The sequence below is a fragment of the Oryza glaberrima genome, chromosome 9, assembly GCF_000147395.1.
Source record: "Oryza glaberrima chromosome 9, OglaRS2, whole genome shotgun sequence".
Classification (NCBI taxonomy): domain Eukaryota; kingdom Viridiplantae; phylum Streptophyta; class Magnoliopsida; order Poales; family Poaceae; genus Oryza; species Oryza glaberrima.
This window is the reverse complement of record NC_068334.1, coordinates 5,730,357-5,751,010: the sequence shown is the minus strand read 5'-3', so window position 1 is coordinate 5,751,010 and position 20,654 is coordinate 5,730,357. Positions and strand designations below refer to the sequence as shown.

Sequence of the window (20,654 nt, the reverse complement as noted above, 5' to 3'; positions counted from 1 at the left end):
ACCGATGGCATGGGCAGCGACATGGACCACGAGAGGCTCCGTTACCTTCCACTCCCGGCAACTACGAGCTCGACCGTGGGAGGCACTCTCGGCGGCGTGAGGGATCTCGCACAAGTTGTCGGTTTTGAGGCGCTGCAGCTGCAGGAGCGAGCCGCTGCCTGCGCAAGTCATCGGCATCACATATATTTTGTTTTTTTTCCATTGTTTCTTTTTTTTGTCTTTATTATTTTTGACAACGCAGAGGAGGACGGATGCCTCGACGCCGACGGCTCCATCGTGGTCAATCCACATCGACGGTGGCCTGGAAGGTGCTGCTTGCCGGTCGCCGCACGCCCCCGGGCTGTCCAATCAGACCGATCGAGAGTGGATGCAAAATGCTCTAGGCTGTAGGTCAGCAAATATAACCGGCGACAGATGCGTGCTGCTCTTTGCCAATGCCGATGAGAGCTGCCGATGGCCAATGTTTTCTTTTTGTGTATTCTGTATTTTCTTTCCACCAGGACCGTGTGATTATTTTATACATGTGATTCACTGTATGACTGGATGCAACAGATGTATTATTTATATATTATATATATATACCCACAATCTACACCCTATATGTAGCTTGCACAAATCTTAGGGCAAGTATATTAGGTGCTAACAAAATGTACCATGCATGATGTTTACGTTATACTATATTTTTTACAAGTATAAATTACCTTGTTTATGTAATTTTTGTATTTCTTTTATACAAAACTTGTATATGTAGTTTACCTTGTTTATATAAATTATCTTGTTTATGTAGTTTTTGATGGTAGGATATATATCATTTTGGAAGTATCATTTTTGCAAGATGACAATTTGGTGACTAAATAGCATGTTATAAACAAAATAAGGGTTAGAGAAATACAATGCACTAGATATATAAATGTCATATATGATTGTTATTGGAAAAAATTATTTGGTAAAAAAGGCAACATACATGTTATACATATTGTGAACCAACCTAATCCTAATCTTTTCTCTCTATATAGTAAGCATTCATTTGGTTAAGGTTAGGTACATTTTACAGCATGAATCTTGGAACACATCAACGGTGTAAATTGTAGGTACATGTGAACCCCGAGTGCAAATATACATTTTCATATATATATATATATATATATATATATATATATATATATATATATATATATATATATGTAGCAAAAGTGCCCGTGCGTTGCACCGGGTGATCACGGAGTGTGTACAGTGATAAAAAGTGTTGTTTGGTTTAGTCAACTAATTTGCTCAAAAAAATGTTTGTTTTTAGATAAATAATCTGCTCTATATTTGTGGAATATATATGATGTTTAGTTGGGATGATTTGTAGCATGGGAGAAAATGGATGAACGAACAATGCGATTTTCTTTGTCCAAAAGGCGATGGATGAAAATTTGTATCACAAATAGAAATATTTATTTTTTTATGTAGGTAAGTCTAATAAAATATGAGTGGAATTTTTGTACTAAATGTACTTTGAGTTGCGAGAATATATACTTTTTAGAAACACGAGCATTGAGATTGACGAAGTTACCACAAACGCCTTGAGCAACCGTCTTAAATCAAAGATTTGAATCTAGGTTGATTGGTTCCTCCACAAGAAACCTATCCAGTTAAATTATACCCACTTTGCAATTGTAGGAATATACCTGTGTATTGTTACCTGAATAAAATGTGTTGAGTTTAACAAATCGTAAAAATTAATCTTATTATTTTTGTGAGAGTAAGTATTGTTTTTTATTTACAAATTGTATTTGAGTCAAATATTAATAAGTAGATATAAAAAAATGAAAGAAGATTATACAGGGAGGGAAAAAAATAAAAAATGAGCGGATAGGGACAAAGAAAAAAAAAGAGCAGAGGGAACAGGTCAAGATATTTTTAATTGTTTAAACATTTTTAATAATGAGATGCCCGTGCATTGCAGCGGATAAACTAAAAATATAATAAATACAAAAATATTATATGATTAGGATTTAGATTTTATGATATGAGCCCCATTAGACCTTAGAAATAGAAAAAGTTGTAAGAAAAAGTCCCATTAGACCTTATCGGCTTGCTATTGTGCGCCCAACCCATGAAATGCACGTGGTGCTACGGCCCGATATGGATGCTGGCTCGATCTGAGCCGGATCGATTCTAAATCCATAAAAACCCTAGCCCGAATCACACCTTCCCCCGACCGCAAGCTCCTCCTTCCGCTCGGCTCCTCCCCGACCGGTGGCGCCTCGTCCCATCCCCTCCCCTCTCCCGACCAGCGGCACCACTCCTCCTCCGCCGCCCCCTCTCTGCCACTCCCTCTCCCCCTCCCCCTCCCCTCCCCTCTTAGCGGCGTCTCTCAGTGCGGTGGCTTCCCGCGGGTAGATCCGGTGGCACCAATGGCGCCGGTGGCTTCCCACGGTGGATCCGATGGCGACGACGGTAGCAGTTCCCACGGTGGATCCGGCGACCCCGACAGCTACACGCATGGCGGCGGCTTCCCGCGCCGGATCCGACGGCTACGACGGTGGCGGCGGCTTCCGGTGATGTTTTATTTTTTTTCCTCTTTCACTTGATTGTCTTATTGGATTTTGCATCTATGTTTGTGATGAATTTTTGCTGAATCACTCGTGCATTTGGTTGTTGATCTGGACTCTAGATGATTTTATTTTTGTCTTGGACTCTCATCTCAGACGTTCCGGACGAGGGATTTTTTTTTGGAGGGGACGGATGAAAAAGTAGCGTGTTGACGGACGAGGTGACGATCGGAAAGTTACGAATATTTTAGTTAGTTAAGAGGTGTTGGTTTTTTAAAAAGACCAACACTTGTAAAATATTATAGGTGTAGGTTAATATAAAACCGACACCTATAACACCGTTTTTTTTAAAAAAACGGCACCTGCAAAAGCCGAGCAGAGTCTTATCCATCCATCCATAGCGGAGATGAGGCTGAGCAGAGCCGAGCCAGTGGGGCCATCGAGGAGATAAGGCCGAGATCTCGCATTATTTTTTCTCGGTATCTCGTTTTCCTCTCCTCTCTCTCGGTCTTCGCTCTCGCTTTCCTCTCTCTTAGAGCCGAGGTGGCAGGCGGTGGCGCAAGAGGGGAGGCGGTGGGCGCTGGGTGGTGGCGGCGGGTGGAGACGGTGCGGCCAGCAACAGGAGGTGGCATCGGTGGCGATGGCCGCGCCCTCCCCTCCTCGGCGGCGTGCAGCGGGAGGAGCGGCGGCCGCTCGGAGGCGCTCTCCCTCCGCCAGATCCGGCGGGAGGAAGGGCTCCGGAGCCGCGCCGCCTTACCATCCTCCATGCCACCACCGAATGCGCAGGTTACCTTGACACCCGACATGCCTCCTCCTGCCTTTGTTGTTGGATTTATGATAATACATGGGTTTCTTGTGGGGGTCAAATTCAAGAGGTCTAAGATTAAATTTGGTATTTTCTTGTTGTTTTTGGTTGTCTAGTTGATTGATTGATTTGGGGATCTAGCTTGAGGGTGTTTTTTGAAGACAGACTCGGACTCAAATGAACGAACCTAAATTTTGGGAGGGACGGATCGCACGGTCGTATGGATGAAAATTAGGTGATGAAAGGAAAATAGGTGACGAAAGGAAAATTATGAATAATTAGTTAAGATAATGGATTTATTTTATATATGGACGATGGAAACTTTTTTAATTTTTTAAGTAGTTAGAGATTAGAGATAGAGATAGAGATAAAGATTAGATCTTTTCCTTTTGTGATTAGGAATTTATATTGTTTATTTATTTTTTAGAAATAAAAAGAAAAAAAAGAAATAGGGAGGGGAGCTCTTTTTTTTTCTGCCTCGATTCGCTATTTTCTTACCGTTGCCGCGTTTTTTTTTTCATGATCGCACGATGACGCGGCATGGCAGGCATGATGACGCGAGCGACGATTTTATGTGACGTGAGCAACGGACGAAACAGACAAAAAAAAATTAAGGCTTGTATTTGATACGTACTCAAGGCCATGAATCAATCAGAAATTTTTTTTGAATGAATTGGCGAACTGCCAATTTCATTAAATAGAGAAGGAGTAAACTTTACAAGTAAGAAAAATAAGGCCTAGGACCTTCGGTCCTACTGAGCTAAAAATAAAAAGCAAGCCAGCTACCAAGATGCCTCACCCCCGCCCGAGACCATGTTTTGGCCTCCTCTTTAATTTTGGCCAACAGATTTCCGGTAGATAACTCTTTGTGCTGAAAAATTCTATGATTTCTCTCGTCCCAGATTTCCCAGTTGACCAGAAGTGTTAACGTGCGAAGTGCTTTCTTCGGGGCTTCCTTCAAGTTGGCGGTGGCCTCCCACCTCTCTGACACCGATTGAGCTGGTTGCCATTGACCAGGATTTAGTTGACCACACCTAGTCCAATAGATAACGCTGCCCAGATTTTCCTGGTGTATCTGCATTCTGCGAGAAGGTGGAGAGCAGTTTCTTGGGTGTGTCTGCATAAGGGGCAGAAAGAACTGTTCTGCCAACCTCTAGTTGCTAGTCTGTCGGAGGTCCAAACTCTATTTTGGATGATCAACCAGGCAAAGGTCTTGCACTTGCGTGGTGCCCACGGCTTCCAGATTAGGATGTTGAAGTTGGTGGCTGTAGTACCTAGGAGCTGCGCTTTGTAAGCCGACGTCGTCGTATATTCACCGTGGCTAGTGAGCTTCCACACTATCTTATCCTCCTCATTTTCTGTGAAATGTACGTTGTGTACCGCACTCCAGACATTGATTAGCTGGCTGACCAGCTCCGTTGTCCAGCCTGAGGCTGGAGGAAGGTCTAGATCGAGCAGCCACTGGTCTGTAGTTGAGGCCTATTGTAGCGTGCTGTTCTTTTTCTTGGAGGCCGCGTAGATCAGGGGAGCTACATCCTTTAGTCTTCTCCCTTCCAGCCAAGCTAAGTCCCAAAAGCTTGCTTTCGCTCCATCCCCTATTGTTACGGTTGTTGCTGCTGCAAAAAGTAACTTATCCATGTCGTCATAGGGTGTTCCCGACCCCACCCATGCTTTTTCCGGTGAACTCCACTCGTTCCAAAGCCACCGCAGTCATAAAGCTCTTGCAAATTCCTCCAAGTTCAGAATGCCTAGTCCTCCTGAGGCTGTAGGGAGGCAGGTCCGTGTCCAATTTATTTTGCACTTGCCCCCCGTCAGAGCTTCACCGCCTACCCATAGGAATTTCCTTCTCTGCTTGTCGATGACCTCTAGGGACTCTTTTGAAGCTTTCAGGCCCGTCAGAAGAAAAATAGGTTGTGAAGTGAGCACCGATTTAACCAGCGTTGATCGCCATGCCAGGCCAATATGTCTTCCTCGCCAGCTAGCTACTCTACTCATCGATTTGTCGTAGAGAGGTAGAAGGTCTACTTTGCGCAGACGGCCAGTGGACAGAGGCAACCCCAGATACTTCATCGGGAAGCTTGCCCTAGTTGCAGGCGTGCCATGCAGGATGTCGTCGAGGTCCAGATTATTGCATCTGATCGGCGCCACTTGCGATTTTTGCAGGTTCGTGCATAATCCTGATACCTTCCCAAAACGATTTAGCAGATCGGCGAAGGCGCTCACGTCCTCTTTGGTTGGATTAATGAAGACGGCCGCATCATCTGCGTACATAGATGTGCGGAAGCGCACAGCTCTGCCTCGCAGCTTTCTTAGAACTCCTATGTCGGTAGCCTTGTCTAACAGGCGCTGGAGGGGGTCTATAGCCAAGATGAAGAGGAGGGGGGATAGGGGGCCACCCTGCTGCAAACCCTTCCCATGTCTGATTGTTTCGCTCGGGATTCCATTCAGGGCGATCTTTGAGGTGGAAGTGGACAGCAGCTCGGATATCCAGTCGCGCCATTTTTGCGGGAAACCCCTATTTTGGAGGAGCGCAAGTAGGTAGTCTCATCTGATTGAGTCAAAAGCCTTGGAGATGTCCAACTTGAAAAGGAGGATCGGGCGCCGAGTCCTGTGATATCTTCTCACCATATACCTCACATACATGATTCTAATGCGATGATTGGAATATTAGTAATCTGTTAATTAGTTTATATATATATATATGTATATATATATATTATAAAGCCATACGACAAGCACATAAAACGTACGAAAATTCTAATGCGACGATTGGAAAATTAGTAATCTGTTAATTAGTTAATATATATATATATATATATATATATATATATATATATATTATATTATAAAGCCATACGACAAGCACACAATGCAAGGCCCGATTTTCCCGTGACCACTTATCACACTGATCTTGACTAGCCTCTATCCATTTTCTCCCCTTTTTGACTCAATGCAACCATATAGTGATTTCTTAGCAAGCAAAGAAACAGAAGATATGGCGGCGAGACAAAGCATCCCAAGTGACCATATATCGTATCTGCAGGTTAATTAGGATAAACATAGTTAGGATACAAGCAGTAAAAATTCATGAACAGCGCTAATATATACTTCTCCGTTTCAGAATATAAGTCATTTTAACTTTTCTCATGTTTATATTGATGTTAATGAATCTAGATATATATATCTATCTAGATTTATTAACATGAATATGAATGTGGAAAATGTTAGAATAACTTACATTGTGAAACGGAGGGAGTACATACATACATACATACATACATACATACATACATACATATATATATATATATATATATATATATATATATATATATATATATATATAAATCAAATGGTTAGTTAATTACTTTTGATATTGCACCTCCCTTTCTTTTAGGACATCACCTAGGCGGTCGATCCTGCCTTCCAGCGCATCTAATGCGCGGTTCAAATTACCCATACGCGAAATCATGTGCTCTTCTAGAGCCTTGTTCTTCTCCACGAGATCCTGTTCTGCCGTTTCAAGCTGTGAAGCCTGCATACACATGCACATGCATGGATTTGTATTAGAATTCAATTTTCCTTTCATAATGATGATTATATATATTTTGCACTGTGAACCCATGGAAGAAAGACAGGTCGGTCAATTTTTTTTTCTTTTGGGAGAACTGCATTCTTTTATTTTGGGAGAACATTTGGATGTCTTAATATATATTGATTTTATGGGAGCAATATATTGATTTTTATGGTATATAATTAGAAAACATTAATATATCAGAACATATAGGCTTAAATTGAAACACAATTTTTAGGTCCGCTAATTTTTGAGGGCCATGTGTGATCACACCGCTCGCATGTGTCTAAGGACGTGCATATGCATATTGTATAATGTATAGTACGAGCCTAAGAACAGACATGTGCATAATGTATAGCTAGCATAGTGATAGACATAGTCCCTGCTCGATCCCATTCTCCAATCCCTCCGTGGTACACCACCAGCCTCCGGCCATAGCGAGGTGCTATCAGGAACCACGTGTTGACAAATTGAGATCACCTGCAGTTGGTAGTATCACTGCAACTTTAGCAGTCATAGAACCATTGTTGGATCAAATAATAAGGACTCAGATCACACAAAAGCATTGTTCATCAGATTACTGCAGCAGACGAATCCTGTAGCGCATACTGTAGCAAGTGCTAACAAACAGTACTGCTACTAAATCCTGGCCGTTGAAATCTTTGATCTGATGGTTGTGAAGACCTAAGACTGCTAAAATTGCAGTCCCTATTCAAACTGCATGGAATACCAATCCCATGTTGACACAAACCAGTACGCCGCCGACAGCCACCGCGAGATTTAATGCTTAACTGCTGCCTAGAAATCAATTAGATTTTCATCACCTTCTGCCCTCTCCTCCTCTTCTCACCTTACAACCGATCCAAAACCCAGGCAGCTCCTCTACCTGGCGAAGGCAGCAACCGTGGCGCCTAGCTCCCCCCCCCCTCCGTCACGTCTACATGAGTCTCTTTGAGGAAATTCATAATATGTTTTATATATGCTACATACTGCCAGTATATTAATCATAAAGTCCTCTCAACTATTGTAGGACAGGGGAGTACAATGCTAGTCATTATGTGGTGGCTGCAGATATGATTAACAAAAAAAAAATTATCTACCCAATCGAGGGAAGGAGACGTTGAAACGGTTTATAAAACTGAAGGAACCGGTTGATTTTCCCAAAAGTTACTTTCGGATCGGCTCGATAACATAAACTACTTGGTTTTCAAGTAAAGTTTTAAAAAATAAAACTGAATTTTAATTATTTTCAACAAAATTTGATCAGATTTTGTTGGGAGTCAGCGGTTACGTTTTTTATATAAAAAGGAGTAAATATCATAGAACCCTACCTATTATGATTAAAATTGTACAAACACATGAAATTTTGGCACATGAAACATACTCAGGTATTTATGGTTATATATAAAGTTTCACATAACCCGTTAACCAAACTAACATATTCCTATTTCAAAATTTTAAAAAGTTTTACTCATGTCATGTAATATTTTCATGACGATAAATAACTTATAAATTTGAAGTGATTATAAGACTAAAAAGTGCGATGGATCACAGTTAAAATGATTAATATTTTGTTTGTCTGAAACTTTATAAACATGGTACCGGGGGGTAATGTATACAATTTACTTTAAGAAAAGACAATGACCCTAGGGTTTTGGCTTACCGACGATTTTGTGAATTAATTTGGATCGAATCCAGGGGCGGATTCAACGTGGGTGCACGGGGGAGGGGGGGGGGGAGGGGGACTCAAGTTAAGTCCCCCTACACCCACCGGACCATGGATACCCCCTAAGTCCCCCTTTCAAATTTTTCGTCATGGTTGATAAGATAGGAGGTGCTAAAGGTCTCCTAACAGTATTTTAGTATAGTTTAATACTCCCTCCATCCCAAAATATAAGGTATAACACTCAAAACACAAAGACCAAGAAAATATTTTATCATCTTCATGGTTGGATCACTTGGATGCATGCAAGCAATGTGATTGTGAGGTTTAATGGTATAAGATTTAAAACAAATCAATTTTATAGGGTCAAGAGATGCTAGTTAATATATACATGCATGCACGCCTTATATTATGTGATATGAGAGAAAAATGGTTGTGCCTTATATTTTGGGATGGAGGGAGTATTGAGATTATGTTTTTATGTTGATGTACTCGGTATGTTGAGTCCCCCAACTTTTTATTTCTGGATCCGCCTCTGATCGAATCTATGATGAGTGTGGGTAATTAATTAATTACACAGATGAGTGAGATGACGAGGAGCTAGATAGCTGACCTTATACGTGTGTGGGGGGGGGGCTTCGTCCAAGGGACGTCGGAGCTGTAGAGATGCCGTGGTGGGGTCTCCATGAGGCGGCGGGGAGAGAAGCTGAGCTCCTCGAGAGCGCGCGGAATAATCGGCCACTGCAACAGCGAGCGGCCGGTGGATCGGAGGAGCACTAGCGATGCCGTCGCCATCCTTTTGCAAAACCCTAGCTAGCGAGTAGCGAGCAATCGATGGATCGCGGTGGACATCTATCGGCTCTGTCTGCAGCTATTAGCATCGGGAGGACGGCCGCTGGGCACTGACTCGAGTCGGTACGTACGTAACTCCGTATCCGTATCCGTATCGAGCTGAGATCGCTAGCTATTCGATTTCCCTACCGGCCTTTCAGCGGAGGATCCAACGTTTTGTAAGTCAGGAGTAAAAATATTTGTGTGTTACAATAGGTGAGATAATTCACTACTAAAAATCGATTTTTGCATGCGGACAGGTAGCCCGCAAACGCCCAAAGGTATGCAAAAATCAGATTTTCGCATTTAGGCACTTAAGCTGACCTCATGCAAAAAGAAAAATCAAGAAAAAAATAAAAAAAATCCAAATCCACTCATCATCGCTGCTGCTATCCTCCTCATCCTCCCATCACTGCCGCCACCATCGTTGGCGTCGTCCTCCCGTCGCTGCCGCCGCCAGATCCAAGCACAAAAGAGCCACCGCCACCGGATCCACACGGGGGATGGCTTGCCACCCCGCCACCCGCCGCAGCCGCTCCTCGCCTCCACCACCGGGCGGGGGAGGGCCGTCCCCTGCGCATTGACGGCTGGGGAAGGGGCGCCCGTTGCTGCTGCTCCTCTCGTCTGCCAACTGCCCGTTGCTACCACCCACCGTGCGCGGCCCTCGCCGGCTGCCATTTACTCGGGAGGAAAAAGAGATCGGAGAGAAGTGAAATAAGAGAGGAGTTTGAGAGAGAGAGAGAGGGGAGTAATATGAGGAGAAGGTTGACTCGAAAATTTTTTTAACCGCTGACAGGGAAAGAGGGGCAAGTTAGACTTATAGGCGGACTTTTAGGGGGCCCACATGCATGTGAAAATAGACTCATTCTTTGCATGCGGCCACTTATGAGAAAAATATTTGTGAGATAAATTTGGAAGAGAAGAAAAGGATAAAAATAGAGAAATTAGAAGAAAAGAGAGGATCAGGATGATAAAAAAGGAGAAAAAACGAAAAAAATGGGAGAGAGAAGGTGGCTGATTGGGAAGGGGCGTGTGTGGCACCGAGTGGAGACACGTGGGCTGGACAATGGTATGGTGTGGGCCTGTTGGGTTGGGCTGGGAGGTGGTGTATAATAGTTATTGTAGTATCATGTTGAATTAGATACAAGCGACGTACAACCAACTCAAACATTAATGACATACCAGAATTTTGACAGAAACATCTTCAATATTTATAATATAAGTAGAGATTAGGATCCTAACGCCTAATAGATAAAAATAAAGTAGATACTAATGGATAATGCCAGATACAGGTACGAATAGCTCGGATACAAAAATAAATATAAATTATCTCGAATACAAATAAGGACCGAATTTGATAGAACAAATATTTCTCTCAACATGAAAACCGCCTAAACTTCTAATAGAAACAAATATCGTCACACACATAATTAGCTTATTTTATTAAAAAGTTTGATCATAAACTAAACAATACTAATTAAATTCAACATGTATAGCAATGTTGGTATAAATACATGTCTAACTGATATTATCATATATAAAAATATATTAATAATTTATAAAAATATTTATAGTCTACCTAACATTAATAGAAGAACCATACTGTTTCACATTCTGAAACAGCTCCACAGCCTCATGAGTGCTAGCAGCTGAAAATCTGGTGCATACGATGGCTGCCAAGTAATCACCTGCCATGGTATCCCAATTCCCCTATAACATTTTGCTACTCTCCCCTGCAGGTGAGCTAAAGCCAAGTTTATCCACTGATCAACAAGTGTACCAGTAATTTCATAAAACTTTTCACACTGCTTCAATCAGTCAACAAGATCTTCACCAGCAAACAAAGGAATTTGCATGACACCTCCCCAGGCCATTTCATTGCTTTTAATTGTTTGGTTGCCTGTATTCTCCCTTTTACCATTCTGATTTATATGGCACTGGGATAGTCAAAATTTCCTGCATTCTAGTATCTCTTACACACCCAGAGATTATTTCCCTGTATAAAGACTTTGTGGTGAAATTCCCTGATTTAGTCAAGCTCCAACTCATTACATCCCTTTCTTCTGTAAGTGTAACATCCCTTAAGATCTCCAACAAACCATTACATTCATCAAGGTCCTCTTCTCCATGAGTTCTTTGCAGTTCTATATTCCACTCCCCATTTGTACAAATTTGCTTGACCGTTGCCCTTGGCTCCCTACATATACTATATATATATATATATATATATATATATATATATATATATATATATATATATATATATATATATGTGGGAATTGAATCTTCAATGGAGTTTCTCTAATCCACACATCATCCCAGAAAAATACGGATCTCCCACTCATGCAGCCCCCTTCCAAAATTGTGAAACCCCTATGTCAGTAGATTGGAAGAAACCTCCCTTCGCACAGTATTTGGTTCTGAGAAGTCTACAGCATGGGTCATTTCCCCTCTGACTCAATCTTAAAAATCCACTTGCACAATAAGGCTTCATTCATTACCTTGGTGTTTATGAAATCCAAACCCCCTAGGTCCTTGGGCCTACATAATTCTTTCCACCTAATCATATGATATTTTATTTTGTTTTCCAATCATTCCCAAAAAAATCTAGTTCTCAAACTATCCATCTTATGATGTGTTGTCTTTGGAAGGATTGCTCTTCCCCCATACGACAAATGGCCACTTTTCCATGTTGCTAGCCTTTTCTCAATCTTGTTTGCAGGGATACTTAAATCAACCGCAATCAGCTTCCCTTCACTTATGGGAACCCCCAAATACTTGATTGGTCCTAACTTGACAATTAAAATGATCTGCCACCCTTTTTGTTTCAATTTCATCTCCCCCACCACTATCACCTCACTCTTTAGATAGTTGATCCTCATTCCTGACATTAGCCTCATAGCAGTACAACAAGAGTTTCACTGTTAGAATATTAGAATTTGAATTTGCTATAAACAATATTGAGTCATCTGCATATTGTAAATGTGTTAACCCCTTTAACAAGTGTGGAACTAGCCCATCCAGGTGCCCACTTTCCTTTGCCAACTTAAACATCTCAACTAGAGCATCAGCAACCAAATTGAAAAACAATGGTGACAAAGGTCTTGAAAAAACCTCCTACCTTGATATTGATTACCACCCTACCATTTGTAACTGTTTGCTTGACCCATCCAATCCATTTTTCATCAAACCCCTTCTTTTACATTACCTCAAAGAGAAAACCCCATTGCACTTTATCATAAACCTTCAAATTGAGTTTCAGCATGATCCCACTATGATTCTTATTATTTATGCAGGTCTTAATGTAAAATAACTACCCCATCCAATATGAATCTCCCTGAAAGAAAGCTGGCAAACTTAGTCAAGCTGAGAGCATTACGCTGGTTGCTATTGATAAAAGTCAATTTAGTAAAAAGAGTATTAAAGAATTTGATTAGATATACTTACTTTCCCATTCTACCCAACTTAAAGAAGAGACGATAAATGGAGGAACCTTTATTTAGTTACATGTACTCAATTGCAGTTAACATCCTAGAATCCAAGCCTGATACTATCAGATGCATATCCTAAACAGAAACAATGAAAAAAAATCATCAGATTATATTAATTGCTTTAAAGCACTAAGCTGATCCACAAGGCTATTCTTCCACTACATTCCTCTAAGTCATTGTTTCTTATATCAAGCTGAAATCACTATAAAGTAATCTCATTTCTTATCCCAAGCTGAAATCACTAGAAAGTAATCTCTAATGAGACTTGTATCAACTAACCATTCCATCTGTGGAAAGTAATCTCATTTCTTATCCCAAGCTAAAATCACTATAAAGTAATCTCTAATGAGACTTGTATCAACCAACCATTCCATCCGTGGCTTTTAGCACCTTATCTTGTAAGGCTTCTTTCTCAAATTGGGCCCAATTAATGGCCTTGATGTTAGTGATGATTATCATTAACTCTTAATAACATGAAAAGATTCACATTTCAATGCATCAACCAATAAAACTAAGGCCAATATTGTGAAACAAAGCCCTAACATTCAATTTCATGCAATAGGTGTTCAAGCATCGCAAGTTTTGTGACATGTTTATTTATTAGAAGCAACGAAATGATAATGAGTACCTCTCCGTTCGGTGCACACTAGGGGTCGAAAGCAGGTATGGGTCGAACGGGGCGCTCTGTGGATGGGGGCTCAACGTTGAACTACCGGAGCGCAGCGGATAAAGACATGGACTTCAAAGAGCCGATGAGCCTGGCGGCAGCCGCCTCCAAGAAGAAGGGCACCAAGAGCTTGCACATAGCCTTTTGCGCTTCTCGTACGTTCTAGGGTTAGTCGGTGAGAGTTGAGACTATCGAAGGGAGCAAAGAGGGGTCATCTGGTTAAAGGCACGCCGCCACGCGTACCTGAGATATGGCGCCACTGGCTTTGGAGGGGTCGTCGTCGTCGGCCTCGCTTCCCTCTCTCTCTCTCTCTTTCTTTCTCTCTCTCGCTTGCTCGCTCTGCCCCTCACTCGTATTGCGTCGCTCACAATTGAAATGGTGAGGACAACACAAATATGCCCCTCACTCGTATCGCGTCACGCACGACTGAAATGGTGAGGACAAGACAAATATGCCCTACAAGATGGGCAAATTTTACTACTTTTTGCCCCCCTAGATTCACAAAAATATGAACGGTCACCGTGTTGATGCAAAAACACACACTAGCCTAAGAGATCTGCTTAGCTCCAGTGCAGGTCCAAAGGTTGATGAGATGCGGGCTTGCCAGTCAGTTTGATCCTGCAACTAACAAGATATGCAAATAGTAGATCAATGAGCCGATCGGCTGACAAGCTGATGGAGTAATTACAGCCGATGTCGATACCAGCCGATAGTGATAGGGTTTTGAGCTATCGGCTATATGTTTGATGTAGAATCTGACACTTGATGTAAATAAAGACAATCGACTAATAATTGTAAATAACAATATAATCCAGTAGAAACTAATTGGCTAACAATGATATGATAGAATAAGCACTGATCCGAAGGTTAAAGAATATATCGGCTGGAGGTCCGATGTCATGAACTCCACAAGATTAGATAAATCAATGAAACCTTTGTTATCATCGGCTAACTCCAACTTATATATGCAATCCTTATAAGCCGATGCAATGTCCAGATAACTCATCGCCTGAAACCCCGATGACACCCTTATTGGCAATCAACAAGTAGGCTAGGGATTATGGTTCTAAGCACGACTTAGTAGATCAAACTTAACTGATGTAGCACTAAGTATGAAAAGAAACATAATATGTAGACAATCAAGCCCTTGATTGATTTTTAGAGTAGTAGATACCTTAGCTAATCTAATATAGTAAAACAATTTAGCCGATACTAACAGAAACCCTAAAGCGAGAGACAACCGATAGACCTAAATTGAGATACTAAGACTAGATTAACTAAGACATATGATAAATAGGCAGGCAAATATATCATCCAAATCAGAGCAATCCAAGAGGTCGAATGTACTGATGCAGCCTTGAACGACGCCGAAGTAGACGATACAATTGCCTGGGCTGGTGGAACATTGGACTTTCCCCCTCGCTGGAGATCGAAAACAGATGCAACCCCGCATCAGGTTCCAAGTTCCACCGGATAATAAAAAGTAGAAAACATAAAAAGGTGGCGATGCGCCAAATTGTATTGATCGTGGAGAGATCTATTACAATGACCCCGGGTGTACATATTTATACCCATGGGGAGATACTAGTCCTTGTAGGACAAGAAAGAAACTTTCCTAAAGATAAAAGGAAAACATAAAGTCCTTATTGGACACTAACACACTTTCCTAAAGATAAAAGAAAACTAACAAACTCTTCCTAATTTAATAGATAAACTGACATGACACATCCTCCTTGAACTCGGTCACTTCGAGATAAGCTTCCTTTAATAGATTAATTTCCTTAACCGAATATAGCAGGAATCCGACTATTGGTGACGTGATAATTCACATCGGCCGATCCCAGGACTCTGAAGCCAATATTGACTCTAGGCCGATGATGTCTTCGGGGCTTACCAAATTTCACTGTTAACACACCCGTCCTCTCCTTTTTTATACGGGCATTTATCTAGCCCTCTCCAATCGATGGCACATGGAAATTAGGTGTTTATACTTGCAGAGAAGAAAACCGCCCGTCAAAAATCTTTACACATGTGCAAAAATACATTGTTCACTTTAAGATAGTCGCCTGCGAAATCTCTTTTAGCGGGTAGTTTTTATCAGTATCTTGAATATGAGATACCTTATATTTGTGTACTATGCTTGGTGCGCCCACCATATACCAAATTCTCTATGGAATCAAGCCTCATACAAAAAGTGTTCTAGATTAAAAAAAACAGCCTTTTTTTTGACAAATTGATCTTTTTCAAAAAGTTATTTCAAAACTAGACCGTGCAAAAAAAACTTCAACTAAAAATAGGCCATTAGCTCAGTGCCAACCGCCTTGGCGCTAAGGTTAGCCTTCTTAGCGCCAGTCGCATTGGCGCTGACCCCGCTAACCTTAGCACCAGCCGCATTGGCATTAAGGTAGGGTCCTTAGTGCACCGGCCCGGCATTCCTCTCGTCTTCCCCCACCCAACGCGGCTAGGATTCCTCCTCCTCACAGCGCCCTCTCTCCTCCTCCCCCAAAATCTCCTCAAATCTCCCTTGAATCAAAGGTTATTTTGTGGGCATTGCTTTGTAGATTGATTTGTAAGGTAAATCCCCTCCAAAATCCCTAATTTTCCCAATGTTTGCCTTATTTTTATTGAGTATTTTGGTTGTAACCGTGGGTTGTTGAATGTGGCTCGAGAAGTGGTGTGAATTAGGGAATGTTGGTAAGGATTAATGTTGTAGTTGTATATTGATGTTGGTATGGAGGATTCATATTGGCTTTGTAAGTTTTGTACTCTTTTGCTATGGATGAATTTGGGGATTCATATTGATTCATGTTGATGTTGATAGGTATAGATCCTAAGGACATTGTGACCGTTGGTTAGGCATTAAAATTACAAAAATATTGTAGGTAGTTTTGGGGTACCAATGTCATTTTTCTATTTTTAGACTGGCATACTATTTTAGAATCATGCACTCTTATTTATCGGTCAACTGATGTAGATGGATAGATTGGTACGACTCCATTTTAGTAGCTATGTGGTAGATGAAAGTACCAGTGAAAGCCAATTTGAGGGGATGACTGTTAGGCAATTAATGTTTCGTGCCAAACCCACATTTGAGGAGTTATTTTCTCACATGATGGATGAATTGGATTGGGATGAATAAGACCGAAGCTCCTAATTTTTATTTCTACTAAACTATAGATAATACAATATGGAATAGTGAGAATTGCTCCTTGAGGTGTGTGCTGTGAAATGAGAAGCTCTCCTCTATTTATAGAATTGTAATGACAGTTGTAAGGCGGTTGTAGAGGTCAGTGCAGCTGTAACTGACACAAGACAGAGTCAAGACGGCCGGTGTGCAATGGGGTGGATGTCACTATGTCGTGGTTGCAAGAGATAACACATTTACTTGCCAATTTCCTCAACTCCACCACATGCCATGCTCACACATGATAACCGTCTGGAGACTCCAAGGTTTGGACATGGAGGTGTCCCCACGGATATGTTTCGAAGCTTCCAATGAGGTTGTGCAGCACACATACTCCCCGAGGTTTGAGCCCTACTTAGATCCATCCCAGTGGCCGAGTTATGACGTGAGTTCTTTGTTCCTGACTTGTCCTTGAAGAACGACACTCGAGGAAGACGAAGGACAAAAACGTTTAAAAATGACATGGATAAAGGCTACAAAGATACAAGCACATGACGGACACAAACAAATGTTCCATATGCCATCAACCAGGCCATAAGAAAACTCGGTGTCCGAATCGAGACAAATCTAAGGATCGACCGAAAAAATGCCGTAGGACGGGGGGAGGTGGTGGGTCCAGTACACAGGTTGTTTTTGCTTTGTTGTACATTTTTTCTCAATTTGCATATCATAATTGTATCATTAACTGATGACTTCATGTTCAATTGTAGGAGGGTGTTGTTTCCCGGTCTAGAGGAGTACTTTGAGGAGAGGCACCAGGCTCCTAGGATAGCGAGTGGAGAGGTTATCCTCCATTTCACTATTCCTTTTATGTTTTAAGCATTTCTATTTATTGCATGGATTTACTGACACTATGTCTACGGATGCAGCGCCTCAAGACTCTACGAGTCAGAGATCACACAACACACATCCCGTTCAGCAACTGGTACATTTCGTTCCAATGGTGGGCAAAGTTGTTGGCGTTTATCACTATGGCACAATGGCACATGCCTCTATACAACGCCGCGGCATTGACGGCTCTTATGGACCGATGGAGGCCAGAGAGTCACACTTTCCACCTACCTAGCGGGGAGCTGATGCTGACACTCGAGGAGGTCACCATGATCTTGGCTCTTCCTATACGGGGCCAAGCAATCACCAGTGACATTAATTCCAGTAATTGGAGGGGGCGCGTGGTTCAGTACCTTGGTGTCAAGCCTTTAGAGGCACCTGACGGGCAGAGATTGACGAAGGCCTCCGGAGTTCCTCTTAGTTGGTTGGTTGTGTACCAACTTCTCAAACTGTCATCCTGACGCTGACTACGCGATGGTTGACCGGTACCGCATGGTGTACGTGTTGTACATCTTTGGTAGTATCGTTTTCCCTGACACTACACGAGATATGGCTTCTTGGATTTGACTGCCCTTGCTAGCTGATTGGGACAAGACGGATACCTACAGTTGGGGTTCTGGTGCCCTAGCGTGGTTGTACAAGCACCTGTGTGAATTGAGATGCATGCCGAAGGACTAGTGCAGATGCTAACTTGGCAGGTTGTGTTTGGTTGCTATAGGTATGTGGCAGTTTTTTATGTTGTGATTCATTTTTTGGTCTTAAGTTATAAATTCTAACAAGTTACATCTTGCATGTCTTGATGTGGATTCGCCTACCGGTTGGTCATCCTACATGGAGGCAACATCCAGCATGGCCCTTCGAGGATGATGATCGATGCCCCATGGTTGCTTTCCTGTGGGAAGTGGTCCCGCCGCCTATAGTAATCAACGATTTCATCAACATGCATTTGGGATTTGCTAGTTGTACTAACACAACTTTTGTTTGCTATGAGCCAAAATTTCCCAAATTTGAGTCTATTTATGTAGTGTATTCTATAGTCCAAGTTAATGGCTTAATGGAGGTACTATTATCTTTATATGAAACCATTCTGCAGCTTCGCAATTTGCTTCTTAATATGCTAGCAAAATATCGGGCACCCATGCAATTGTCTATACTCCGACTTCATCTATGCATACATACAATTTGTTTCTCTAAACTACTTATCTGATTTGAATTCCATTACGCTATTGAATGTGTTTCAGTTAAAACTCTACAACAACATATATTATAATCATGATGAAAAATAGTATAAATGTTTCAACTATTAAAATTTCATATTTCACATGTAAAAAGTTAATGTTCCACCCGAAATTCGATTTTCTTGCAATGTATATTATTGATGTTGCACATAAGGTTATTGGGAATTTATTTGCAAACATTGCTTGTGATGTTATTTGGATGTGTCAGTACGTATTTTATAATGTTTCAACAGCTACAACTTGACGTTTCATGTATATTGCAAAAAAAAATAATTAAAAAATAATCATATATTTTTATTAGAAATATAATCATGTGAGATCTTGTTACAAAGATTTAATTGCGATGAAATACAATGGTACAATGTGCTAATGAATTGGTTAAATACTTTTTGAAAAAGATTAAGAGATTAGTGGTGTACCACGCAGATCTTAGTCATCCGTGCATGGAGAGAAAGGGGGAGGGAGGCTAATCAATACAATAGCAAAGGATAGTAGGGATAAGACATCTATGACGGTGCATAAGTTTTAGCTGTATATTCAGCATCTGATTTATAGTTGTCTCCCAATATTTGACATCATATTCCAAACTTTCTTACAAAATTGAGTAGTAGTGGTGGCAGTTCTATCATCACCCCATCACCAACTCCAAACTTTTTCTAATAGAATGTCAACCACTCTCACCAACTGTCTAATTTTTCTAATAAAAAAATGACCATGTGGGGCAAAAGGGTCTACATGCAAATAACAATATACTCCCTCCGTACTCGTAAAGGAAGTCGTTTAGGACAATGTTTAAGTCAAACCTTGGGAATATAAATCATGAATAACTCTCAAGTTGTAGAGTTTGAAAATATAAAAATTATATGAATAGATTTGTCTTGAAAAATACTTTCATAAAAGTATACATATATCACTTTTCAATAAATATTTTTATAGAAACAAGAAGTCAAAGTTGTGTTTTGGAGACCGTGTCACTGTCCAAAATGACTTCCTTTACGAGTACGGAGGGAGTATACAACAATTAAAAGGTCATAATAACGAAGGTAGAGGATGTCAATGCAATTGCCTACAAATAAAAAAAAAACTTCAATGGTAGAGGACAACAATCCCACCTGGAATTGGAAATCCTCCTCCTTGAACTCTTCAATATAAAACAAGAAAATTACTCTAAGCAGCATAATAAACTGACCATCAAGCACATCAATCGCCATTAGGTTACATCGTTTGAATTACTAGTACGTACCTAGGACGTTGAGGCGGAGGAGATAGTGGGTGCCGACGTCAAGCCTCTCGATTTGCCTGGCTAGCCGGAGATGAAGAGAGATGGAGGGAGGGGATGGGCTGACTTGGTCCCATAAGGGGTAAAATGGACATTTTGTATGCCCTATGCATGCTAGTAGTATGAGTTGGCACGTCACTTCATCGAAAATGGCAAATTCTTAAAAAAAAAAGAGTTCGTCTCTCCAGTGTAATTTGTAAGAACCATTATAAGAGTGATATTTTGATATTTGAAGAGGTGACATTCCTATGTGGCAAATAGTTAAATTTCTCTTGTCTCGCTATCTCGGTGTTTGCTCCCCGTTCAATGCTGTCGTGCCACATCACCTAAAGACCAGGATAACATGCTACATAGGCATCACATCAATTAAAACTGTTTCGAATCTGCATCGATTTTGGAAGGCTGAGAGACGAGTTATACATGGTTTTGTGGCCAAGGGATGTGATTGCAACTTGACCTATGGTTGAGAGACATAAAAGAAAGGGATCTATTTCCAGTACAAGATCAAGTCTGTCCGGTATAAAAATTCATGATTTGCTTCAGGCTGATCG

At 41.3% G+C, this 20,654-nt stretch overlaps 1 long non-coding RNA gene across 2 annotated transcripts; it reads left to right on the top strand.

Annotated features, from left to right (window-relative positions):
- Nucleotides 1-15,971: 15,971 nt before the first annotated feature.
- LOC127783871 (uncharacterized) lies at nucleotides 15,972-18,712 on the top strand. Of its 2 annotated transcripts, XR_008019372.1 has the most exons (5): nucleotides 16,853-17,071; nucleotides 17,173-17,381; nucleotides 17,466-17,538; nucleotides 17,625-18,304; nucleotides 18,435-18,712. It is a non-coding gene; the product is annotated as an uncharacterized LOC127783871 (long non-coding RNA). The 2 variants fall into 2 exon arrangements; XR_008019371.1 differs by lacking the exons at nucleotides 16,853-17,071; nucleotides 17,173-17,381 and adding an exon at nucleotides 15,972-16,145.
- The last annotated feature ends 1,942 nt before the right edge of the window (nucleotides 18,713-20,654 follow it).